The following is a 27404-nucleotide window of genomic DNA, read 5'->3' on the forward strand; positions in this document are numbered from 1 at the left end:
GAAACAATGACCAAAATGCTGGCTTCAACATTTAACCTACTAATTGTCTACACCTTTCCTAACTACTCAGAAAGCTGCAGGGTTATGTGAGATAAGCAAATAAAGAAATAAATAGTGTACCACATTCTGGAAATGACACTGTCATACCTTAGTATTTTCCATGTGAACAAACAGAGAAAGTTTGGGTCTGCAAATGAGTTTTAGAATACATGCCAGTATTTCTCATAGATTAAAAGGTGACCAATTCCATAACTAAAGGGTTGAATAACTATTTTGAGACTGTATAAGCTACAGGCAACAGTAATTTGAAGACAATTATTACAAGTGTAATTTTCCCTGAGGGTACCAAGCTCTAAAATGTAAATGTATCCCAGAATAAACTATAACAAACCAAAGTCTAAAAATAAACACAGCTTTCTTCCTTCCTTCATTCCTCCATTTTTCCCTCCCTCCCTCCCTTTCTCCCTCCCTCCCTCCTTCCTTCCTTTTTTCCCTTTTCTTTCTTCCTTTCAACAAAGTCTTGCTATATAATTCAGTCCGGTTCCAAACTGGTCATCCCTCTCTGCCTCAGTGTGCTGTGATTACAGACATATACTACCACATCCACTAAATGTGGCTTCTTGTGACAAAGCAAAACACATTTCAAAAATCAGCATTTCCTTTAAAGTTTTATCACACACTGGATAATGTCTTCCAAAGAATTAACAGTAGGAAAAAAATACTGGAAAGCAAGTTGGGCTATACAACACACCAAAATATAAACCATATTCTTGTCATAGCACTCATCTCTTTCTAGGTCATCCACTACCTGAGGGTAAGACCTGGCAGTGATGACCTCTGTTCTCTCCAGAACTTAGGCTTTCTCAAGTATTACTGAAGGTGAAGGGAAGGGACAGGGACTATCATTCTGACAGGAGAGAAATGGAATTGGTGTGGAATCCACTTAGCAAGAATGACTTGAAGCAGTGGCTATGTTCCATAAAAATAGAATATACTATTTCAATGCCTACTCCCGCAGGCCGTCAGAGTAGAAAGGATCAAAGACTATGGTCATGTTTCCCAATGCCAACTGAGATAGGATGACTGGAGGTCTGGTGACACTGACCTCGGGAGAGCAGCAGAGGCTGATCCCCACGCATGCACACGCATGACTCCTGAGCTGTGGCCACATGTTTAGCAAGAAGGCCATGTTTCTGATACTAAGCCTTAGTAAGTGGATTCAGGTTTTAATTTCTCACTATATAGCTGATACTGGCCTGGAACTCAATGGGCAGTCCAGGCTGCCCTAGAACTTAGAATCCTCCTGCCTCAGCTTCCTGAGTGCTAGGATTAGATACACATATTGCTATACCAAGCTGGAGTTTTATAATTAACTCAAAAGGAACAAGAAATTAAAAAATCTCCAATTTTGAATGATGTCACAATCTGTAAACTACAATGTTGAATAAATAACATACAAGCTAAAGTTTATTTCTGTTTTCCAGCAGACAGTGGCATCTTTGCTCCTAGCCAACAAAATATGAAAAATAAACTATAATAAACCTAAAACTGAAATAAACAGAGCTACCTCCCTACCTCCCTACCTGCCTGCCTTATTTCATTTCCTCCTTTCTTCTTTCCTTTTTTCCTTCTTTTCTTCCTTTCCTCCCTCTCTCCCTCCTTTCCTCTTTCCTTCCCTCTTTTCCTTCCTTCATTTTCTCCTCTCCTTACTTCCTTTCTTCAACAGGATCTTGCTGTATAAGTCTGGCTGCCCTCAGACTGCTCCTTCCCCCTTTCAATGTGCTAACTAGCTAAAGTATGGCTAAAGGTCCTGGAATTCTGCCACCTATCTTTCCCCCTGGCTTGAAAAGGGTAAGTTTGAGGGACAGGTAAGTCCTGTCACTCTCCCGTGCAGGACTCATGGCCTTGCATATGATCCTTCTTCTTGGAGGGAAGAGTTAGAGTGCTACTGTAACTTTATGTCAGGTCTCAGTTGATGGAAACCTCGCTGTGGAATCTTGCTCTCTAGCAGAAGCAAGTGTCCTTGAATCCAAAACTCAGCAGGGAATGAATTTAACCAGTGGCCAATGGAAGCCTAGAAGACCTTTTCCCAGCCATGCTGCTCAGTGAACCCTGACCCTGATAGTGTAGGTCTGTTTTTAGGGGTGAGTGTTCATAAAAGGTTTCACAGTATAGGCCGGGCTTGCCTCAAACAGATAGCAATCTTCCTGCTTCAGCACCTGAGTGCTAAGATTAAGCATCTGAACCAGACTCACAAACTATGATGTTAAAAATACATCGTGCTTCATACCACTAAATGGGGGCTGTTACAAAGCAATAGGAAAATAACACAAGGACCCTTCCCCCAGATGTCAGTCAACTACATCACTGCACACACTGCTTAGTTCAGTAAGACTTGGTTAGTGAAGGAAGTAATTTGCTGAAGGACAATATGATAAAGGTCTTATGAGGTCACCTTGTATGATGGGAGAAAATGTCTGCGCTAACTGAATTTGTAGTAAAGAGGAACCATGTGCTCTCTTCTTTTGATTTAGCACTTGTATAATGATATGCACAGCAGAGAAAGAGAGAGGCGGGGTTTGGCAGATAGTGATGATGAAGAGGCAAAGACACTTGTCACTTTCAAAGATGTACTAAATGTGATATTATTATAAAGCAATGCTGAGATAAATGAGATAAGCTATGATAAGCTAGCACCATATGTGGAGAGTTCGGAGAAAACTACCATAGAATCTTCGGAACACTCTTCGCCCTAGGACATACACTCACGGCCAGTACGCCATCATTGCCTGGTGCTGCAGATAATACTCTAGTTACTGCATAGATTGTTAGCCCTCTTATAGTGTACTTTAAAAATAAACATTTTTAACAAGGTGAAGAATAGAAGAAAAACACGGGGAATTCACTCTAGCGCTGACACCGGAAGAGAGGCTCCCTATGATCTTTGTTATTCCCTATTCATATCTAACCCAGAAAAACAGGAACCTTGCATCTACACTGCTACAAGCAGTGCACTCTTTATTTGCTAAGCTTAAACGCGCCCTATAAAGATTTTGCTCTAAAGCCCTGACTTTAAGGCAGAGTTCTCAAGCTGTGAGCTGTGACCTCTTTAGAGGCTGAATGACCTTTTCACAGGGGTCTCCTAAGACCACCAGAAAACACAGGTATTTACATTGTGATTCATAATTGTGGTAAAAATTAGTTATGAAGTAGCAATAAAAGTAATTTTATGGTCAGAGGTGACCACAACATGAGGAACAGAATTAAAGTATCACAGCATTAGGAAGGTTGCGAACCGCTGCTTTAAGGAGACATAAATTTGTCAAGCCTTGCTGCTTGGTAACGACCCATTCTGTACAAGTGTCAGTTCTCTTCCTGCCCTGTGCCGTAACTGCCTCTTTAGAAGGCTGTTTTATCTACCGGCATAACTGCTATCTTAGAAACGCAATTATGACTCTCATTTTTGTTATTTCTAGCACTTGAGAGTATTCTGCCTACAGAAGGTGCTTGATAAAATGCTATCTGAAGAGAAAATAAAAGAAAGCTGTTACCTGATGGTGAGTAAGAGCCGGGAGGGGAACCTTCAACAATAAACTTGGATAATGAAGGAAAAAATATGCTAAAAGCTCTAAAGCACTAAATCCTTTAGCTCTAAGCCTGAGGCAGGGGTCTTCAAAGATAAAAGATTTACACAGAACAATTGGAAACTAAAAATTTTACAACCTAACACATGTTAAAAATTGGGAAAAATATCATAGGTCTCCAATCTACCCAGCTGTTAATTTCTTTCATATATTGCTTCAAGCAGTGTGTGCATGCTATTACTTTAACATAAAGAGCACTGTTTTTTTCTAAAAGCATTTATTCTGAGAAATATACTCACCCAGCTTCCTTAGGTGCTAAAAGTTAAAGAGTTAATCCCCTGTGATTAGTCCCTTCTGATCAGAGTGGCCTGACAACTCAGCAGGGGATGTTCAGTCCTGTGCTCACACCTCTCTTGTCAACCCGGTCTCTATGACACAATAGGTAGCTCTCCAGACAGCCTTCATTCTCCATGAACCGCTCTGGTTTGTTCAGAACGTTTCAAAAGTTTAAGAAGATGAAACTGAATACATTCTTTCGGAACACAGTTCAAGGGAACTGCTTTTATTTATGTGCATGTATATGAAGTGTGTTCATAAGTGTGTGTGTGTGTGTGTGTGTGTGTGTGTGTGTGTGTGTGTGAATTTGCACATGTGTGCACCTCTGAGCATGAACATGGAGGCCTAAGGTTGGATCAGGAGTCTTTCTGGAGTTCTCACCACCTTACACTGAGGGATTGTCAGCTGAACCCAGAGCTTCCTCAGAAGGTGGTCTGGTTGGCTAGCATGTCACAGACACCTTCTCTCTCCTTCCATTCAAGCGCCAGCTGCCATGCCTCCCCTCCCCTGTTTACCCAGCTTCTGATCTGAGCTCTGGCCTTCACACTGTGCAGCAACCACTTAAGCCCCCTTAGAACCATCTCTCTGGCCGAATTTTTTCTCTTGAATTCCTATTATAAAATTCCTATTGTAAATCTATCTTTCAGAAATGATATGTGCCATTTCAGTGATGAAGAAAATATAAAATTATTTACTAAGAAATTAAATACTTCCTCCCTTCGTCACTCAACCTGCCCAGTTGCTTCTGAACGTCAGGATGCTGGTTCACAAGGGGAGGTCTGTCAGTAAGGACCTCTCTATTTGGACAGTGATGAACGCCCCCCCCCCCCCCCAAAGAATACCTTGAGTCACATGCTTGGTAGAGTAGCCCATCGGCACTCCATCAGGTGCTGCAAAAGCTGAAGATTAAAAACTGCCAAAAGGAGTTCAGAGTATCTCCTCCTGCTGGCCAGTCTATGTCTAAATTACTCTCTTTTGTTCAATCAATTTACTCAACAAATTAGGCATGAATATTGTTTGGCATAATAGCATTAATCAAACAAAGAAGCAAGCACTTTTTGTTTTGCAAACATATGACATTTCATAAGCCTAAAAGCTTTAATATGAAAAGGGAATTACAAATTAATACTAAAGTCAACTGTAGATAGAGATGAGAAAAAAAAGTAGATAATTCACACAATAAAATTATTCAAGTGGGTGAAAAGAAATGAAAAAAAGACAATCTTAGTAGAGAAATAACTCAAATTATACTGAGCCATCATATTCATGGTTAAAGGCAAGAGGGTTTTTTTTTCTAATAATTACACTAAAAAATGTACAAATAAGATATTCATAGTGTGATAAGGTTTTTCTCCTTGCTGCAGAAACTGGGATAATATGCAATAAAAGCTTTGATAGATCTGTTGGTCTCATTTTGGATCCTCTGTCCCCTTCAGGTCGTTCTATCTCCCTCTTCTTTCATAAAATTCCATGCATTCTGCCCAAAGTTTGGCTATGAGTCTCAGCATTTGCTTTAATATGCTGCTGGGTAGACTTTTTCAGAGGCTCGCTGTGGTAGGCATCTGTCCTGTTTCTTGTCTTGTCCTGCTTCTGATGTCTTTCCCGTTTGTCCCTCTGAATGAGGATTGAGCATCTTCCCTAGGGTCTTCCTTGTTGTTTAGCTTCTTGGCCCTGAAGAGAATGATACCCCGACCAAAGATAATGCATGGTGAGGACCTTAAACCCCAGCTTAGATGTAGCCCATAGACTCGGTCTCCAAGTAGGGTCCCTAGTTAAGGGAGCAGGGGCTGTCTCTGGCATGAACTCAGTGGTAGACTCTCTGATCACCTCCCCCTGATGGGGTTGCAGGCTTGCCAGGCCACAGAGGAAGACAGTGCAACCAGTCCTGATGAGACCTGATAGGCTAGGGTCAAATAGAAGGGGAGGAAAATCTCTCCTATCAGTGGACTAGGGCAGGGTCATAGGGAGAAAAGAGGGAGGGAGAGTGGGATTGGGACGAGATGAGGGAGTGAGTCACAGCCAGGATACAAATTGAATAAATTGTAATAAATGATAATAAAATAAATTTTAAAAAGCTTTGATAGACTTAATCTATGTATCATCGATAGTTTATCTACCACATCTCCATGGAAACATTCAAAGATGGCCAGATATTTACATGCTTGCTAAGGTCATTCTCTGTCATGAGAGAATGGAAAGATACCATGAAAAAGAGCTAGCAATATTAAGAGCACAAATGATACAGTGAAGTATGTCATGAATAATAACATTTTTTAATGACACGGGCCATACAAGAAAGTAGAAAAGAAGCAGGTACCAAATATGTTTAAGTACAAATGTTATTTTACTTTTAAAATACATAAGGGCATATCAAAAATACTCTGTATATTAAAATGATATTATCCATAAAATGCAGATGCCTTAGTGCCTATTTCTTCATGATTCATGTCCACACATTTGAGGTCCACAAGGTCAAGAAAGATGTTGAAAAACATAAGATGCAAGACTAGAAGACATGGAGCTCTTCTTCATGTCCCTTCATGTACAATCATGGTTTTTAAAATCTCCTGCCACAATTATCCTGAACTCTCAAACCCAGTCCAACCTCAACAACATTTCACTCTGAGCATCAGTTAGGATATGGGCTCTAAAAGCATGAAGAAACAGATTATCAGCAAAGTCACTCACCAAATTTAATTCTAACGAAAGGACCACTTCAAAGATCAGAACGTAAGACCATTTAGCATGGTTGAGGTTAGTCTTCTGCTGAGACCATAAAGAACACAGTTTCATAGGAAAGCCTCCTAATTCAGTCTGGTTTTTGTTAGTAGCCATGCATTCCCTCAATTAACCAGATTCATCTGTATACACATGCTGCCTGATTTGTTGAACTATACTGAATATATGTCATTATCTATAGAGAATCCACAATGCTGTTTGTTCTTGACATTGTTTGGTACTTTGTTAGTGAATATAAAATTGCTCTATCATGATGATGGTAACAGGCCTGTGTGGCCCCATGGGCCTTTCAATTATATGATTCTGTGATTACTATACCTTAAACCGGTCCACTGTACTTAGGATTTAAGTATAAATCAGTTTTCTGTAGCCTTGATAATAGACTTGCAGGAAATTCACAAACCTTTGAAAGCAATAACACAGCCTAACAAAATAATGGTGAATTTATCAATGTATCACTTTTCTGCATCAGTTGAAATACAAAGGAAATGGCTGTTCTCAAAGAATTTTCTTAGAATGTCTATTTACTTGTCATACAGCACCAGGACAAAACAGTCACACTGATTACCCAACATCCAGTTTGACTTCTCAATTTACAAGCTTCCCATCTTCTTCTATAAATTCCTTGCTGTCATGAACTTGGGAGATGATCACTGTCATCAATAGGAAGAAGGTTTAGTGGCGCAGATGGCGGTCCTTTTATAGGCCAACTTAATGACTCATTCTTATCTAATTTGTCATCTGTTATTTAGTTGTCATTATGAACTTTTTGGGTTTCATATCAATCAATTTTCCATGTTGACTAAACAGATGGCTTTAATTTTGTTTTTTTTTTAAAAAGAGCAAAGCAAGAAAATGACATTAAATGACAAAAATGTACATCCGCACACATACTTAAACAATTGAAAGATGAAATTAGAATACTAAGTGAGACAGTTTCCACACTCAGTGGATATGTAATGGCACAATCAGGAGCAGCTGCCTGCAAACAGACAAACTGATTCAATTATAGGAATACTATATTTCTGTCCATTTATCACAACCACTTTAAAAAACAATACAGCTTGACCAATAGAGATGACAAATGCCAACTGATATATATCACCCACCAGGACAGTATTTATAAGACATGGGTTAGCTCCTTTCTCTGTTGTTTATAATCCTTTTTAGGAAGTAGATAATATACAGCTATTTCCATATTTTGAATTTTTTTCTTTTACTTTCTCATCCTTCTGAAGGCTCTCTTTGATTTATGAGTTATTTGCTAATCAATATCAAAACATATAAAGTGTAAAGGCAAATTTGAAATAGTTGCCAACAATGAGGTCAAAGTTCATAAAATAAGACGTGCCATTGTGATACATAAAAGTACTATGGTGCAGAGACCCACAAACAAACAATAGGTGGAGCTCAGGAATCTTGTGGAGGAGTCACATCTGAGCCACTAAGACTAAAAGGCACAGAAGAACAAGTTATCCTTAAATGATGCCCTTGCCGAGAGGCTGTGATGGCTCTGGGGTTCCCTTTGTGAAAGTCACTTGTGGGCCATAGCTCACACATATGGCCATTTCCCAGTCCATGAGAGGCTCTTAATATGTGGTCCAGGAGGAGCAGCACCTACTTTACTACAAAGCATGTTAAAAGTTTAAATTCTGCAACTCCAATCCAGATCTACCCCCCTCAAACTCTGGAGATGAAGTTCACTAATCCGAGTGTTCTAATAATATTGTTTGAGGGACAGGGCACTGAACTGTAGGATTCTTCAGGATGAAGACTGTTTAGCTGTATAGCCTGCATTGTACTGATCGGTACCCTTGACTTTCGAGATACATAATGCTTGTGAGCTCAGATATTCTAAAAACAGAACTCAGAGCACACACCTTACTTTCCATACAATACACGAGAGGGTTCTAAGAGTTCAGTAGATTCCTGAATCTATCAACATTAAACCTCAAATACTCTTACTTCCTGTACATGTATACTCACTGATGTGGTTGTAGTTTCCACCCTCTGAGAACGCCTATAAAAGTGGAATACTTATTGTGAAGTATAAAGAGGACAGTTAAATTGGATTACGATGTTGGAGACTTTGAAAAGTTATCAAAATTTGATAAGACCATAAAAATAGGATTCCTATGATCAAATAGTGACTTGAGAAAATAGGGAGGAAGTTGGAGAGATGGTACAGTCATTACTGTGGAGGACCCAGGTTTGGTTTCCAGTACTGACAGCAGACAGCTCCCAACTGCGAGTGACTTTTCCAGGAGATTGGATGCCTTCTTTTGACCTGGAGATTTGCCTTCTAGAGTGTTATATGCCAAAGAATACATTCCTTAACCAGGCATTACTGGATTCTGTGATCCTGTGATAGACCAAAACCAAGAAAGCATATCTGTCTCAGTGAAGAGGTGTACAGGACAAAGGGAAAGAAAGCTGCTCTATTCCTTTCACTCACTTGGGATCAATAATTTAAATGTTCAGTGTTTCCTTAAAATTAAAATGACAGCAAAATAGAAGAACTGAGTGAATGCTAGTGGAAGATTCAGGCCACTACTAAGATCACGGTGTTCTAATATAATACACAGTTTAAGTTCAGGGACAATACAGAGAAAAAGAAAACATCCATTTGTTAAGTAAAGAAAGGGAAGAGACCGAGAATACAAGCATAAGTCAAGAGGCTTAGACTCCCTGGCATCATGCCTTGCTCTGCCGGCCCATGCCTTTGTGGCACATTAACCAGGAATCTGTGTTCCAGGCTATTCTACTCTTTGCCAACTGCAGGACCCTGGGGAAATTATTCACCTGCTTTATGTCTGACTCCTCTGCAAAATGGAAGACTTGTGTTAGCTAACTCAGAATTGATGAAAGATTTAAGTTAAATATCATACTCAAGACATGTTAGGCTTCTTTTGTTTTATCTAGAGGTGTCTCAGAAGACAAAGGTACATTCATTACTTCATTTAATGTGTTTGCAGTCTATCTGTCCAAGCAATGGGGCATAAAACAAAAGATAAACAGATCATTAAGTTGGGAACAGTGTCCCATTGGGGCTTATTCAGCATCAGGGACACAGCAGGTCTCCAGAAGTACAGGCAGGTTGGATGGATTTTATCACAGTACTAAAGAACTTCTCCCAAAAGCCATGGTTGAGAATGACAGGGTGGAGACTGTGGCATTACAGACTTGAGTAGACTAGATGACTTTATGATCACTGAATAACAAAACCACAGAAAGGAAATTTCCCAAATGTGTTGTTGCTTTGAATATTGAAATGCCTTTTCATAATTCTCTGGTACCCTTTCTCCTTCACCATAGCAACCCGTGCATGTCACTCGTCTTTAGCCATAGAGACAGAAGCAGAAAGTTCTGATGCTGATCACAGAATATTTTCTTAGTGACAAATGAAATTCAAAATCTATTTTCATAGAGCCCATTACTTGCCTTCCTCAGCAAAGAATCCCTTCAGGGACAGGGCTGTCAGAGGCCAATGAAACCCAGTGCTAATGGGAAATGCAAAAATGAAGTGATTAGCAGAAACAGGGATGAAAATCTACAGAACATCAAGACATTTTTGCTCCAAGGAAATAACAGTAGCTTTCACTAGATTAAGAATATACCCAAACAACCAAATAAATGCACACACAAGGATTTGAACATTTTCTGCAGTAGGCACCTTCTAGCTCTCCACTTTACTTAGATTGTGAGCCATTGAGGGTCTATATTGGACTTAGTGGTCTCCATATTCATGACTATACCCTAACTAAGTAATCAAAACAGTAAGCAATGGAAGGGCCTGAGAGTTCACTAGACTGCCGTGAGAAATAATCCTGAAAGGCCATCTTTGTAAGGTTTATATTTTCTGGGGTTATAATAGACAAATACCATCTGAAAAGGTCAAAGGAATAGGAGGGAGGATGTTGAGGAGGAAGACATATTCTGGAAGGCAGTGGGAAAAAGAAGGAAGAGTCAAGATACAGATGGGGAAGTGATCTTCTCAGTTAAGAACAATGTTTTTGTAAAAGAGAAAGATCGTTTGGCCCTGCAATACATGTATTTGAATTCTTTTTCTAACCTATAGATAGAATCTCTCTAAGATCCACATGGAGCACTCACACGGCGACAACAATAGCTACCACATGAAATTCTAGATAAATATCAACAGCCATGTGCTAGGTGTTTGGTAGTCTTTCACTAGTCTCTTTGCCTTATCACATTATCTTAAGAAATTCTTAACTTCAGAATCACCACATACAAATGAACACTGCTCTTCTGTTGCAAGCTCTCCTCTTAGTCAATCTGCACTATCATCTCCATTAGCATAGGCATGCAATATCTGACTGAGCACTGCCTCAATTTCATATTCAAAACAGGTATCAAAACCATGCCCTTCCTGAAATAGAACTTAGTTGTGCTTATCTCATTATCTTTGTTTTCTGTCTCAAGCAAATATAAGTCTGAATAATTACAAGAACCTCTTTCTGGCCTTTTTGGTGCCTAGCTTTCTTACCAGTTTATCCTTGTACTCTGCTGTCTGGTTCATCCTGTTGGAACACTTCTGAAATGTATCCCAACAATGGTACCCAATTTCCCACTATTCAGTTATTCATTCATCCATTCATCCCATACACAGTTTCTAGAGACCCACTAGATATGAATCATGTGCCATGTATTAGAGATGCAAAATGAATACATCATGCTTAAGAGTGCAATGGGGAGAAGACAGATAGAGTGTACCAAAGGGATCCAAGACAGAGATAAAAATGTGTGTGCTAACTTTGAAGGGTGGGTAGGAATGCGTCTCATAGAGACAGTGCTTGTCTGTTACAGCAGCTCAAGCAATGAGATGTCAGCAGCATGGAGAACAGTCTCTTTAACTCTTCCAAGATAAGAGACACAATCAAAAAGGTCTTTTGGTACACTGATCTGTTTACTTTGTGTCATGTGCACAGCTCCAAGGGTCAGAGGACACCTTGTAGGCGTCAGTCATCTCTTTCCATGTGGGTCCGAGGGTCAGTCTTGGCGGCAAATGCCTTTGCCCTCTGAGTCATCTTACTGGCCCTCAGGAAGTCCCACATTTTATGCATAAAAGCATTTCTCCTACATACACAGTTAAATGGATTCAGGCAGCAGTATGTAACCAGGATGCAGACTTTGAAAATAAAAGTTACAATTCAGGTAGTTGATTATACACAGTCACAGGACTTTTATTAAAGTTCTCCTCAATTGACTGGTAAAATAGATACTAAAACCCCCTCCACAACCCCACTCACATATAAACACACACTTAAGAAAATAGTAGTTGACTCACACAGCTTAATACTCATTAAAAACATATTCTTTGCTGTTGTGTTCTAATATATTCCTTCCCCCACACATAACTCATAGCCATTTGTTTATTTACAAACAAGGGTACATGGCTGTTATAGACAAGTTCTGGCCTTAGAATTTACAAGTCCATCTCTGTCAGGCAAAGTATCTAGTACTTATTTGTAGATTTCTAAAGATTTAACCCTGTTTAGATTCTTAACATTTATTTTAAAATATAGTTGCTAAGAAAGTCAATCCCTACTCTAGTATTTTAAATTTGGCCCTGAATGTTTAATGACTTCCTTTAAGTCTCATTCCATTCAGATATGGAACATTTTTTTTCCTTTAATGAAAATATGCAACAACAGAATATAGCTATCTGTTTATTTCGCACAGCATGCAATGTTCGTAGATGCTAATACTTCTTTAAAGTGTACATGATATTTACAAGAACGTCCAAAACACTGGTGTTCGTTTGAAACCAAACACTGGCCTACCTAGAGTAAGATGGCCAGTGTACACTTGCCATGGAGCAGCTATTGCTCTCCAGTCTCTGTTTTCACTATAGAAAATGAGTACCCTGCAGACCCCACTCACTCTCCCTACAGAGGCGAGTCATCATGAAAGAATACTTTTCCATATTACATGCCTCTCAGACAAGCTCCAGAAGAGTACGCGACTAGCTGAATGCCACACCATTATGAAAAGGAAATTCCTTATCCCACATTTCTCCTTATGGGGTGCTACCTCCTTGTGTAGGCTGAAGTTTTACATACACAAAGGAGCAAAGTCCAGGCATGCACAGAAGGCTGAACTCTGAAGAGACTGCAAGAGGAGAGAAGGCTTTTTGCGTTACTCTATTTTTCACCCATGCTCATCAGCAAAGCACTAATCTGTAAAATGAACTCACACTTCCCCTAACAATGCTGAGTGCTAGCAGACGCTGGACTGGCCATTTCAATTTCATTCTCAGAGGATAAGGGTTGTTAATGTTTTAACACCAGTTCTCTTCAATTAGGTCCGTTCACAGTCCTTCCTGGCTGCTCATCACCCAGGCTAATGGTTTCAATTTCCTAGGGTGTGTTTCTCTATCAGAAGCCCATTTCCTGGGATCAAGTAGCTAATATTCCCCAATGTCCTTTCAGATTATTTTATGAAAAAAATTCAAGGAATATCCCATTTCAGTGCATTGTTTGAAAAGTATATTAGTTTTACAAGAAGGAATTTTGTTCTTATTTAAATAATCCCTCAAAATCCTAAGCAAACTTTTACCCTTAAAAAATAACACAAGAAAATAATACACAAAAAATAAAATTAAAAGAAAAGAAAAACACAAGAAGTAGGAATGCCCAAACTAAATCAAATAATAATAAGCCCTTCCATTAATAGTCTTATTTTTTATCATTGTTGTATTTGGTTTGTGTGTGCGTATGCACATTCCATGGCGCACACGTGGAGAATTCTATCCTTCCACTTCTATGTGGTTCCTGGCGATCAAGGTTAAGTTGCCAAGCTCATGCAGCAAGCATTGAGCCAAATTGCTAGTCTTCTCTGATAAGACTATATTCATATCTAAAATGTACTCTGTGCATTTTGCACACTTGATAATTTTATGAACACAATGGCCTCAGTTTATTGTACAAGAATAACAATGATTAATTTCCATTCTTTATTTCAGTGTTTATTGTTTAAAAACAAACAAACGGCCAATCACAGGTCAGGTAGATGGCTCAGTGGGTAAAGACGTGATATCTGAAAATTTGATTCACATGGCTGAAAGAGAGAACAATCCATGAAAGTTGTTTTCTGTGTATGTGCCACCCATGCACACACTCAAATAAAAAATAAATATATTTTCTCATTTTATTTTTTATCTGTGTTTTTTCTTTTATGTGTACGCGTCCTTCGCCTGCACACAGGTCTACATAATCATGGGCACATACATGTTCTGGCCACCACTTCTACAGCAGATGCTAGATTTCTGTCGCCATGGATTCAGCTGCTTCTAAAATTCATATAAAAATAACAGCAGAGGACATAAGCTTTTGTGTTTACTTCATTTCAGCTACTTATTATAGGTATCCATGCATGCACTGTTACTTTTTGAAACTGGGAAATAGTATTTTATGACTCAAATGAATAACTATTCTCATATTGATTGATCTGTGAGTTGACTGAGATCTTTAGTAGGAGAGTGACTCTGAACATGTGGGTAGAAATCTTTTGTAAGAATCTGCTGCCCTTTTGCGACCTGCTGGATCATAGGAGATAGCTTTAATTATTAAAGAAAAACAAAAACAAAAACAAAACAAAAAAAAAAAAACAAAAAAAAAGCCACCTCAGGAGCTGCTACCCAAAAATGTTCTTACTCACCAGGGAGTCTATAATATTATCTCTTAAGATGATATAGAGCTGTATCACATTTCTAATTTATTTTTCATTATTTTGTTCTTTTATGATAATGGTACTCAGGATCTTAATGAGCTTATTGGTAATTTGAATACATATACATACATTTTAATTTTTAATGTCAGGCACTATCCATAGTCAAAGTTCTTCCTTTTTAATAAAATTGGTTGTTTGATCTCTATCATTAACTATTGGAGGGTTATAGTCATTTGGACACATGTTCTCTGCCCAACATACATACTTTTGGTGCTGTCCTCAAGTCTGTATCTTACCTTTATCTTTACACTCTCTGAATATAAGATTTTACTTTTGACACAAAGTCCAGCATACTTTCATTGACAGCCAGGTTGAGCGATTTGCCATAGGGTATCAATTTGCTCCTGCAAGAGGTCAATCCTCTGATTGAACACCATCAAGCTTCCTTTTAGTTGAGCATTAATTCCTTTATGTACAACTAAGGCATGAGCTACATTGGCTAAATGATTATTCAGGGTCTGAGCAGTCTGCCCAGTATGACTTATGGCTAATGCCCTGGTGGTAGCTCCAACAGCCGTCAATGAGATGGTAGTAACAATGGTGGCTGTAGTTCCAAGATCCCTTTTCTGTATGAAGAGAGTCATAGCGTGAGGGGCATCAATGGGCACAGGCACCCAGTGAGGCATACGAGTATCCAGGGCATACCTAACTTTACTAGCATTCCAGCATTGGGCAAAAAAGCAAGTGAGAATTTTTCCTGTGCTGCAAATCTGTCTAAACAATTGTCGAGCTATATTTTAGGTAATTGGACTGGAGAATTCGATACTACGATGGAGCAGCTGAGAGTGGCCATTGTCACAGTAAATTCTACCGGAGTGGACGCAGGACTAGCCACAGGATTATCAACATGGATTGCTGCAGCCATGAATCATCTGAAGGAATGGGCGGGCATGGGAGTGTTAGCAGGCCTTCTGGTGTTGGTCTCCTTGGTTTGCCTGTGGTATATATGCAAGATTAGAGTCTCACAACAGTGTGATGCAGCCATGATCATTCAGGCCTTTACAGCCATTGAAGCAGGACATTCTCCCCAAGCATGGTTGGATACCATAAAAAGCTAAAATGATACGCTCAGGATGCGAGGCTAAGCACTGCACTCAGGGTCAGCCGCTTTGGACCCAGAGAAGAGCATATCTGATTGCATGCGGGTTGATGCCCCAGGTCCCGCCTCTGAGAAAAAGGTATTGGACGGGTCTGATGCTCTTTGGGTGGATGACACCTAAATGAACATCTGTACAAAGTCCCAATTTATTTCTAATGTCAGAGATCAGACCTCTACTCTTGCCTGATGCGTCTAAAACAAAAAGGGGGAACTGTAGAGAGCTGCGGAATGCTATGCCTTAAAGATGGAGCTGGTTTCCGCCTTCCACCTTCCCGGTGGTGAGTGCTCTCTGTCACGAACAACTCCACATTTGGCTAAGGCTGAGGATCTGGCTTGCTTCCATGTATGTGGACCTATCTGCATTGCCCCCGTGGCACGCCTGGGTTGGCTACCCAGAGGCTATTTAAGCTGTGGGCTGGCTTTCCCCGGGGTCCGAGGATTGTTCAAGGTTCCTGAATAAACTGCATTGGAAAAAAAAAAAAAAGATTTTACTTTTAAGCAAGTCCAGTTTATCAATTATTTCATTACAGAGGCCATGCTTTTTATATATTCAAAAAGGCTTTGTTCTCTGAGACATGATCCTACATTTTTGCTAGAAACTTCACAGCAGCATTGGTACCTAATCTATGACCTTAAAAGTAATTCAGGTTTTCTTTCTTCCTTCCTTTCTTGTTTAAATTGGAAAATTCCAGCTGTGACAGCTCTGAGCTCACTGGCATCTTCTGTGTCAACTGGTCACATGTAGAAGGAGCACAGTTTCAGGATTAAAGCTGTTAGTACGTCCTGATTCTTTTAGATTTGCTCTTATTTTTTAAAAGTAGAGGCTCTGGCCCTTTTTCTTTGGTTTAGTGGCACATTCTCCTACATAGTACCTTGGTGTATCTTGTCTATGGTCTCAAGCAAGCTTCTATGCTCCTCAGGACAATCATCCTGCTCTGGTAAGGCCAGAACTCCACATCCCTTTAGCATCACTCTGTGTGACTTTTCGTATTTCTCAGATCCACAGAAGCCACCCTCTAGTAGGCCTAGTAGAGTCTAAATCTGCACATTCTCAGCTCAGGAAAATGGGCCAACGGCATTCAAGAATCCCTCATGGGACTGCTCAGCAGTTTCCTCCTCTAGAGAATCTAGACCTTCAAACTGCAACTGCTTCTTCAGCAGCTCTGATCCCAAACCCTGCCGACGGTCTCAATTCAGTGGGCTCTCTGCTGTCTTCTGCAACCCAGCCCTTAGTATAAGGCAGAATCGCCTGGATGTTTCTCTGCCCCGAACAGGCCTATGTTGTCCACCTTTCAAAGCTTTACACTTTGTTGAGCTTTCTTGAGTTTCACTGTGGTATGGCTATTCAGTAATTCTTATTTTATCACATCAAAGTCATTCAGTTTTCACAGTAAGGTGCTTAAAAGTTAGAGGACCAATTACATATGTTTCTTTTTGTTGCCAATCTTAGAGACAATGCTGTTCACAAGAAAGCCTAATCAAAATGACCAACATGAAAAATTCAAAATCCTTTTATAGAATAGTTCTTAGGGTACAGAGTTAAGGCCAAGATTAGTCATGTTGGCAATGATTTCTTATTTTTATGTGTTTGTGTCATATTTTTATTATCCTAACAAACAAAGGTTTGATGTAAAAACAAATGATCCACCTATGTCCCAGAGCCTGGTACCTTCATTCTCTATATATAGGGTTTCCTTTTTCTTACATAATATGTAAGAAGAGGCAACATTAGAAAACCTTATGTCATCTGTATTAACTTTATGGATGTAAGCTTGAATTAACACTTTTGACCAAGATTCAAAGTGACTTCATGTTTTCTGAAGCCAAATTCATTTACAACTTGAGCTCAGGCAAAAAAAAAAAAAAAAAGTCAGGTATAAGAGTTAACATTAAAAACATATTTCCTCCGCTATCAGTGGACTTAGAGATAGGCAGGGAGATGAGGGAGGGAGGGTGTGATTGGGAGGGATGAGGGAGGGGGCTACAGCTGGGATAAAAAGTAAATAAGTGGTATATCTATACAATGGAATATTACTCAGCAATGAAAAATGAGGAAATTATGAAATTTGCAGGTAAATGGTGGGACCTAGAAAGGATCATCCTGAGTGAGTTGTCCCAGAAGCAAAAAGACACACATGGTATATACTCACTCATATTGACATACAACATAGGACAAACCCACTAAAATCTGTACATCTAAACAAACTAAGCGAAAGAGAGGACCCTAACTAAAATGCTCAATCCCCATCCTGAAAGGCAAAGAGGATGGACATCAGAAGAAGAAGAAAACAGGAATCAACCTAGGAACCTTCTACAGAGGGCCTCTGAAAGCCAGAAGAAGAAAACAGGAAACAACCTAGGAACCTGCCTCTGAAAGCCTCTGCCTGCAGACTATCAAAGCCGTTGCTGAGCCTGATGGCAAACTGTTGGGCAGAGTGAATGGAATTTTATGTAAGAAGTGGGAAATAGCAAGAGCTGGAGAGGACAGGAACTCCACAAGAAGAGCAACAGAACAAGAAAATTTGAACACAGGGAACTTCCCAGAGACTCATACTCCAACCAAGGACTATTCATGGAAATAACCTAGAACCCGTGCACAGATGTAGCCCATGGCAATTCAGTGTCCAAGTGGGTTACCTAGTAATGTGAAGAGGGACTGCCTCTGCCATAATCTGACTGGCCTGCTCTTTGATCACCTCCCCCTGGGGGGGAGCAGCCTTACCAGGCCATAGCAGAGGACAATGCAGCCAGTTTTGATGTGAACTGATAGACTAAGATCAGAAAGGAGAGGGGAACCTCCCCTATCAGTGGACTTGGGGAGTGGCATGCATGCAGAAAGGGGAGGAAGGGTGGGATCGGGAGGGGAAGAGGGAGGGGCTTATGGGGGGATACAAAATGAATAAAGTGTAATTAATAAAAAAATAAAAAAGAAAAAATTAAAAAAAAACATATTTCCTCTCTATAATCCTTCAGGGACTATTTAATTGTATTGAAAGTTTTTTTCCTTCTACTTAGTCATCTTCCCAATTTCACACTTTCACTAAGAGTTATTTCACCAAGGATGCCCAAATCAACACTCTGAGGTCTAGCCTTTAGGAGTTTAAATATCAACCTAGGTGTCCATCCTCTACTCACTGCTTTCAAATGATCAGATTATCACAAAGTTGTTATTCTCCTATGACCTACCTACAACTTCTTTTGATCACTACTTTAAAACAGTGAAAGTGGGAATCTAACCCAAATGGGTATTTTTGGTAAGCCCAGAATTTAAAATCATCTTTTATTTCCTACTTTGAGTTTTTCTTTCAGTTTTATACTCATTTAATATACAGAGCAGGAAGCAACTAGTCATTCTACCATCATAAAGTATTGGACTTGCCCTGTTGGTGACATATCCAATAGTGAAGTCTATAAGTGTGTGGTGGAAAGGGCTCAACATTGTTGGATTAGGTCCCATCCTTGAAGTCGATAGCAGGTGTTTCATAAAGATGCAAACAGCCGATGATGTTAATAATTCTAATTTTAGAAGCTATTTAATCAGCATGTCCTATGAGAAGCAAAGTAAGGACTATCACAGGCATGGGATCACTTAGCTGCATGCTCGCTCCGGAATATTTGTCACAGAGTCCTCACATAGATGAGGCAACCTGGTGACAAGGAGGAAGGATAAGCAAAGAGCATACCTGGCAGAGAGCCAGGTTCTGTTCTTGCCTCTGACATTACATTCTTTTCTTTCTTAGTTAGTAATATCTATTAACTAGGCATGACAGCATGCTCTTGTAATCTTAAATCTCAGGAAGCCAGGACAGGAAGATCACAAGTTAAAGCCTGGCCCAGATTACATGGGGTGATTATGCAAGAAAACAAATGCTGTGTTCCATTCTATAGCAGTTATCAAAGTGAATGAGGATGATGGCCAAGAAATCCATAAGAACTGTGGGTCAGAGTGGATTCTTCAAAGGGCACTGGCACCAGGCCCTCCCTTTTGCTTTCCAACCTGACTGGGATGGAATGCCAAAGTTGTATTTCACAATAGCTAACATTCTTTTCTATAATTTCATTTCTAGAATTTAGTAAAATTGCAGCATTGTTCCCAAACTGCATTTTTAAGGGCCAGTAGCAGTTATATTACTAACAATTGGTTTTATAGTCTTTTATGGATTGATAGGACAAGTGAGGAGAAAGCTGTGCCAGCTTAGGTGAGCATTTAGCCTCCCAGTTCTTAGGAGGTTAATGTTCACTGAACAGGTAAGGCACAGGTACCTACCTCGTAACAGCCTTCCTTTCCTAGCCTTACAATTATATAAAAACCGTCAAGGTACTGCTGGTCATACAGCCTGTATTTTAATAGCACGGGTCCTTTGAGCGTAGCATTCATTACGTCAGTCATGATATTGGGAGATAACTCAGAAATGGCATTTATCCATCCTCTGGCCTTATCTAGATGGGCTCTGAGTGTGCTTGAAGAAATGCTAAAGCCTTGACTATGACAATGCTCCTTCCAAGGTCCAAGGCTTAGAGATTGCTAAATACTTGATCTCCTTCTCTGAAATGTCACAAGATGAATACAATGTTGATCTTTATTTAAACCAACCTTCCCCACATGGAAGAGACAGTCCCAGCCACTTAACACCTCTTATTTCCCTGTCAACCTCTGTGAAGGGTGGGTATGTTAGTGGAAGGTTAATCAGGGCTGCGGCAGATCTGTGGCTTGCCTATTTAGATGTAAAGTTAACAGAATGTATTCATTTGCTCCTCGCCATCTCATTTTATGGTCTTTTTTTTCCTCTGGTCTCTTTCCCTCTTCTACCTCTGACATGGTCATGTTTGAGGTTCCTCCATTATTAGTAAAAAGAAATGTTTCACAAGTCCAAATTGAGACTGATGTACTTCACTGAAGAAACAACCTGAAGCTCTTGGCTTCCTGGCAGCAAAAATACAGGAAATAAGTGACATCTACTTCCATATGCATTAACCTCTCTATAACAAACTGTGTCTTTAGCTTTCATTCTGAATTTACTTTAGGATGCCTTTTATTTTTCCTTATCTAGAGTTCCGACTTTCACACAGACTCTTTAAAAACTATGTCTGGAGTTGGATAAGATCAGCGCACTTCCTCTGAAATTAAAGTTTCTTTTGATATTGAGTTCAGTACATTCAGAGTGGAAATCAAAGGATTAGGCTGGTTATAAAGATTTAAGTCAACAGAGAAGAATTTAATCCACTGGTGTTGAGTTTCATAATCAAACAGCAAAGAACTTGTTTATATGCTAAAAAAATCTACTAAATCAAAAATTTTAAATATTTCCAAAACCCTATCCAGCTTATTTACTGAACAGATGTTGAATAGATGCTTCTAATGTGCCAGACACAGGAAAAAGGAGATGGAGTCACTGATACAAACTGCTTAGAAGCTATGCTCGCATTCAGTAGTTTCCAGTCCAATAGACATTCACCCTAGATTTAGGCCTAGGGGGCACTTGTGATAACAGTCACACAGCGACTATGGAACTGAAGACCTAGTTGTATGGGGGTAAAGAGAAGAGCATTCAGTGATAGAAGGATGGACTGAACATTCAGCACTGAAGTCAAGACCCAGTGAATGATTTGGTGAGACCTCAGCTAATCATATCAGATGAGAAAGAAGCCAGCCACATTGAAGGAATGTGGGGCAACAGAGAAAGCAAGACAAAGTGGTGGGAGAATAGACAAAGAATAAGCAGCCTTGCCTTCTCGGGAGTTCAGAGCCCCTCTACAGAATTTAGAACTTCATGCAAAAATCAACAGGTAGCCCTGGATATTTTTGAAAAAAGATAGTAGATGTGATGAGGCTGAGTGGAAGGACCAAGTTTTTCCTGGATGGTAAGCAGGAATGCAGTGTTTGCCTCCATAGTGCCCACTGCTTGCTAGATACCCCAAATACTAACAGATTAAGGGACATGTAACAACCTACAGCACAGTCCAACTCAACGGCCTTTCCTAAACTCCACCTGTTTCCCATTCTCCTGCAACACAGCTCTGGCTAATAGGTTAACGACAGTAAGCCATGAAGCAGGAAGGCTGACGAGAATGTGGAGGATGGATGAGGGGAGTGGATATGGTCTATGGCAAATCTGTTCAGTTGGTGCTATAACTTATTACTTCTAAAAAAATCAGGGACTGTTTTCCAAAGAGACTGACATAATATTAGCACGGGCCCAATAAGATGTGTGTGTGTGTGTGTGTGTGTGTGTGTGTGTGTGTGTGTGATGTGAACAGAGCCTCTTTCTGTATGATAGGCAAGCACTTAACCACTTAGCTACAGCCTCAGTCTTTTGAATTATTTAGTTAGCATAACATCAAAATCAAATTTTAGCATGTTTGATGTTTAAACTGAAGAATTATACCACAAGGACTGCAATCAATTCAAAGTTCTTTGGACACTTAACAGAAGGACAACTGAGTTTAATTATAATGTTTCTTGCCCAATCATTTTTAAAAGGCCTACTGAAAATGTTTACCAAGATACTTCATCTTAGTTTGTTACCTTGTACAACTAAAAGTAGTAATTACCTGTTTCCTCAACAATATTCTATCATTTGGCCCAATATTAAATTAATTTCCAGCTCTGCAAATCCAAATGTATGGGGTTTTCTTCAATCTTACTCTACTTGGTTAAAATGTACTAAAGCCTTCAAGTTCATGATAACATATCACACGGTTTAAAACAAGAAGTTCGTGTGAATCCCAAAAGAATGTGGATATGACTCAGACTCTGGAACCTTCCAGCCCAGACTCCTAAATGCTAATAAAAAAGAAAAACTAAAGAAACAAATATCATACACACATGAATACATACACAGACACACACAGCGCATTGCCTACATTGAGTATCATAGGCAGAACAGTGGCATTTATATAAAGAACAATCAAGAAAGGAAAAAAAGAATGCATATCCAAGTAAATAATTTGATTCAAAAGTCCCATGTAGCCCAAAGTCAGGATCAAATAACACAGTCAATTCTTCCATAAGCATTCATAATGTTTCTTCAATGCTGAAATGAGAGAGCTGGTGTCTGTCTGCATCTTCCTGCAAAGGCCTATTAAACAACAGAGGTTGCTAATCACTGAATCAACCCTGAAAATTTCTTCTCTCTATTCTATACTCAGTTAATAGGATGGCAGAGAGGGGAGGAAAGTAAGGGGAGGACCAGAAATGGACAGTCGATGCCCATGTTAAAGAGCTGAGTCAGAGAAGTTTGAAGGCTTTGAGTTCTGGAAGGAAACACATGCTCAGGAAAGTTGCTCAATGTAATTGCTCACTAGGAAAGGGTGGGAAAAGCTAGAAAAAGCTATCCCTCCTTTCTAACATAAAGAAGATGTTTAATTTGTGCTTTTTGCCAAAAGAAACCCACACTGAAGGTTCTAGAATACTTCCTAATTGTTGTTCATGTATACTCATGATTCTTAATCATATATCCACTCTAACTTCCCTTTTCATAGGTAGAGAAATACTAATAGCATTGCCAGTCTGTCTTACAACAGGCTCGTGCAGGGTCATGAGACGTCCTGTGGGGCTGCAGAGATGACTCAGCCATTAAGAGCTATTCTTCCGCAGGGCTGGCCCTTGATTTCCAGTACCCAGAGTGGAGCACCGTCTGCAAATCCAATTCTGGGGCATCTCACACCCTCTTTGGCCTTCAAGGGCACAACAAGAATACAGTACATGGTCATGCATGCAGACAGAACACACATAAAATGAAAAAAAAACAAAACAAAACAGCATTCTGTGCACATAATAGCTTGTGCTTTAGTTCTTTCATGTTCTATAGACCTCCTACCCAGACTGTTGTACTCTGTGTTCCAAGTGCTCATTAGGTCTATTCCCACTCTGATGTCATTTCTAGACTTATCAGTTCAGTCAAAAACCTACCAGGCAGTTAGTGGGCAGGTCTGTCCTTGTTTCACTCAGGCAATCCACAACTGGTGCGTATTATCTCCATAAAACACTTCTTTCAATGACTTCTTTCAATGAAACATCAGTATTTTAATCATATGATGTTAATGATAATCCAGCAATTTCAGGCATCACAAGACTAATGTTAAAAAAAATGAAAATACAAGCATTTATAAGGTATGTATTTTTTTTTCTTTTTGGTTTTTCAAGACAGGGTTTCTCTGTGTAGCCTTAGCCGTCCTGGACTAACTTTATAGACCAGGTTAACCTTGAATTCACAGAGCTCCAGCTGCCTCTGTCTCCTGAAGTGCTGGGATTACAGGCATGTGCTACTACACCTGGTGAAGGTGTGTACTTCCTAAGACCACAGAAAAAATGCCACCACTATTTGTCAACATCCATGTGAAAAAGGGTCTGCCATTAATCTTTAACATACCACACATTCATACCCATATACATAGAACATAATTGACTTCAAAAAAAGCAATTTCAGTTTTCTCTAAAATCTGCTTGTTTCCAAAACGATGACATTTTCTCTAAAAATAAAATATCATTACAAAATGAATTAGACACTGTAGTTCAAGATCGCATAAGGAAGATGATGTAAAAATCCCCCCTCCCGTACTGAAATGATGCATTTCAGCTTTGGATCACGAGAAATAATTTTGTGAATCTTTAAAAATACATTAACTTTGCCAGAGGCAAATACTCATAAAGTTATTTCTTGCCATTTCTGAAAATGAAAGCAAATATATGAAAAATGGAGGAGTGTGTTTATATAATATGATATACAATACAGATATTTTAATATCTCTCACTGAAAATGATAAAGCCCAGAAGAGTGAGCAGTGTATGTAAGGATGAGAGTTGTTCTAGAGCCATGCTAGTTCATTTTAGTGGGAAATATAGTTGATCTGTTTTTTGGTTATACCCACTTGGGTATCTGTCTCTCTGTGAACAATATCTATTCTTTATTGCTGGAGTATCTTCCATCATGGCACTGGTAATGTGTTGGGAAGTCAGATAATCACACAGATGACTAACAGTCTCTAAGAAGGGCAGAGCCCTAGAGGATTAGATGGTTCAGCACTGGGAGAAGCTACGTATGTATGAAAAGGCCAAAGAGGGCAGCATTTGCTAAAGCACTTCCACTTAGAATTCTCAGGCCAAGGAAGGTCCTTTCCCTGTAATCCTGAAGGGTTGGAGAAGAATAAAAAGAAACTGAATAATTCCTATGTCTTGTAACAATTCATACATTAATGACAAAATTAACTGGTGGAAAGTTTAAATGTGTTAGAGAAAACTTCATTGCATCAGTACTAGAAACAAATGAAGGCTGTGAACGACAGTGATCACAGAACACAGTTTCAGTCCAAACAAGTCATCTCTGAAGTACCAGAAAAGCAGACATTTCTAACACTTGCCTACATTTTCTTTTCAGATGACATTGCACGTGGGCATGAGTATTGCAAACCAACACTATCCGGGATGTGCAGCTCTTTCAACTCTTCTCATGAAAGGCCTAGAGTCCTTTAAATGTATTATTTCAAGGTTGAGAGAACAAGACATTTCCTCCAAGGCCTAATGTCATGTAACAATAATTTAAAGAAGGAAATATCTGTCAAAACTACAGAATGACCTACACTGATTGAACATGTCAAATTAATGTGACAAATTTAGTTTACAATGAAGTTGATTGCAAGACAGATGCAACATTACACATACACATGCACACACACATATTATCCAGAAAAACCAGCTGTTGAGCTGTCCTCAATAACGACGCTCTTCGCAATCGCTGGCCATGCCAGTACTAGAGCTCATGATTGTTATGGCATGAATCTGGACTCCGAAGTCTTGGCTTTGAAGGGAGGCCTAACATAGATTCAAATACACAGGGCAACGGCAGGAAGGAGCGTGCATCCCGTAAATCAAGTCCGTGGTATCCATCTGTAGACTTACAGAATTGCTTGTGCCCATGTCTAAAACCAGTCTAGCAGAGACTGACCTTTGTCTTCAGTTACACAATGACAAAAAAAAAAAAATCCATTTAATCCAACTGTAGTGAAAAGGAAAGCATATTACTGCTGTAGGGAAAACTGCCAAAGGTTAATTGGGTTTTAGATACTTATCCCTAATTGTTCAAGATTTTATCCTAATATCAATTTCTGCATTAATGCACAGGCACCCTCAGGCCATGAGCGATATCATTATAAATTTAAACATACCTCAACCAATGCAAGAAGAGAAGTTTTTTTTTTTTTTTCGCTAGAGAATTCCACAAATCAGAATTCAACTTCTGAGGTGAAATAGGTCACATTAACCAAATATACCTAAAATATTAATTTAAATCAGTGAACAGTTAAGATGTCTGGCTGGCTGATTCTGACACTATATTAAAAAAACACAATTTAGAGTATCAGTTAAATATGAAAATGCACTATATAGCCTCTGTTAGGCAGCTGTACTTTAAGTCCACTAACAGTTCAACTTAAGAAGTTAGAGACACTTCTCCCTGTGGTAGACACTGAGTATCTCTGGCTCGATAAGAGTTGATTTAGTATGCCATTCCTTCCTCCTTATCCAAGGTGGGTCGTTGTTTTATGATGGTTTCTCTCTGGACAGAACATGATGACAACATGATGCCACTGTGCTGCCATCTTGAACTTTGCCTCAGTAGGCATGGCAACTAGAACAGAACAACATAGCAGTAGCTAGGTCTGTTGTTATGGTAATGAAGCTACCAACACTCACTAGTAGAAGGCAGCAGAGAAGGGTCATAGATGATATAGGAAGTAGAAGGTTAATGAAAGAGGCTAAATCCGTGATGGAACTTCTAGAGGGCACTACTCGCTAATGCACAATGCAGTGAAACTGTATTGTGTTGGAGTTATTTTGAGGGTGGTCTGTTGGCTTTTCTGCTCTGATGGGAGGCCATCCTGAGACATGGGAGCCCTGGAACCACACAGCTCTGGGAACAGGCCTTCTCAAGACAGGAGTCGCAGGGCCCAGGAGAGAAGATCCCCAGCTGAGGAGCCTCAGCCCCACTTCACTTCTTTTCTTTCCTTCTTTTCTTCATTGCTTCTTGACTTCTTCTGATGAGACTCATACTAGGCAACAATTCTCATAAAAGTGATTTATTGGAAGGCCCAGGGTTGGAAGGGAAGAATCCTGGGTTGGTTGCCCCTGCTCCCAGGAGAGCACAGGAAGGAACTGGGCAGGATTTCTTAGGGGTAGAAGAATTTTAGGGCAGAGATTTCCAGGGTGAGCCCTGGTGGGATTTGAAGTGGTGAGCTTAGGAGAGCTCAGAGGTTTGTGGCTTTTCCTGCTCAAGGACTGGTGGATTTCTGTGGTAAACTCTCAGGGATTGGTAGGTTTTCCCCACTCAGGGATTAGTGGCTTTTTGTTCAGATTTTTCACCTAAAATTAGCATAATCTGATAAGGGTCCTATTAAGGGTCTGGAGACGACCTTTGTGATAGTCACAGAGGCTAGAAATGATGTTATAACTGTTAGAGAGCTGCTCAGGCAGGGGCCTGGCCACTTTCCTGCCTTGAGAGTTTACAAAATATACAAAGCTTACAGGATTTACAAAGTATACAAGTTTATAAAGGGAGTCAATGGCAGGAAAGGCATTCCCTGCCACTTGAGCTGGCATGAATAGCCAACATGGTCCATGGCCCTACTCCTGTAAATAGCCCCTTACCTGTGCTCTCACATAAGGACAATAAACTCTCTAGTGTCACCAAGTCAGACTTTGGTGAAACTGTACTTTGGTATGTCCTTAATGACCATCTAGGGTGAAAAAAAAAAAAAACAACATTTGTTTGCTTCTCCCCAGGAAAAGTTAACACAATAGTCATTAAAAGCAAGAAAACTGCCATGTATTTTTAAGTCAGTAGGGCACAATTTTGTATAATCAGACAATACCTTAGAAGACATTTCTACTTATTGACACA

At 39.7% G+C, this 27404-nt stretch overlaps 1 protein-coding gene across 3 annotated transcripts in view; it reads right to left on the bottom strand.

The window, feature by feature from the left end:
- Fhit (fragile histidine triad diadenosine triphosphatase) overlaps positions 1-27404 on the bottom strand; it is a 1530368-nt gene that overhangs the window by 640190 nt on the left and 862774 nt on the right. The gene's annotated exons all lie outside the window — the stretch shown is intronic.

This window comes from Meriones unguiculatus, chromosome 9 (assembly GCF_030254825.1).
Source record: "Meriones unguiculatus strain TT.TT164.6M chromosome 9, Bangor_MerUng_6.1, whole genome shotgun sequence".
Lineage (NCBI taxonomy): Eukaryota > Metazoa > Chordata > Mammalia > Rodentia > Muridae > Meriones > Meriones unguiculatus.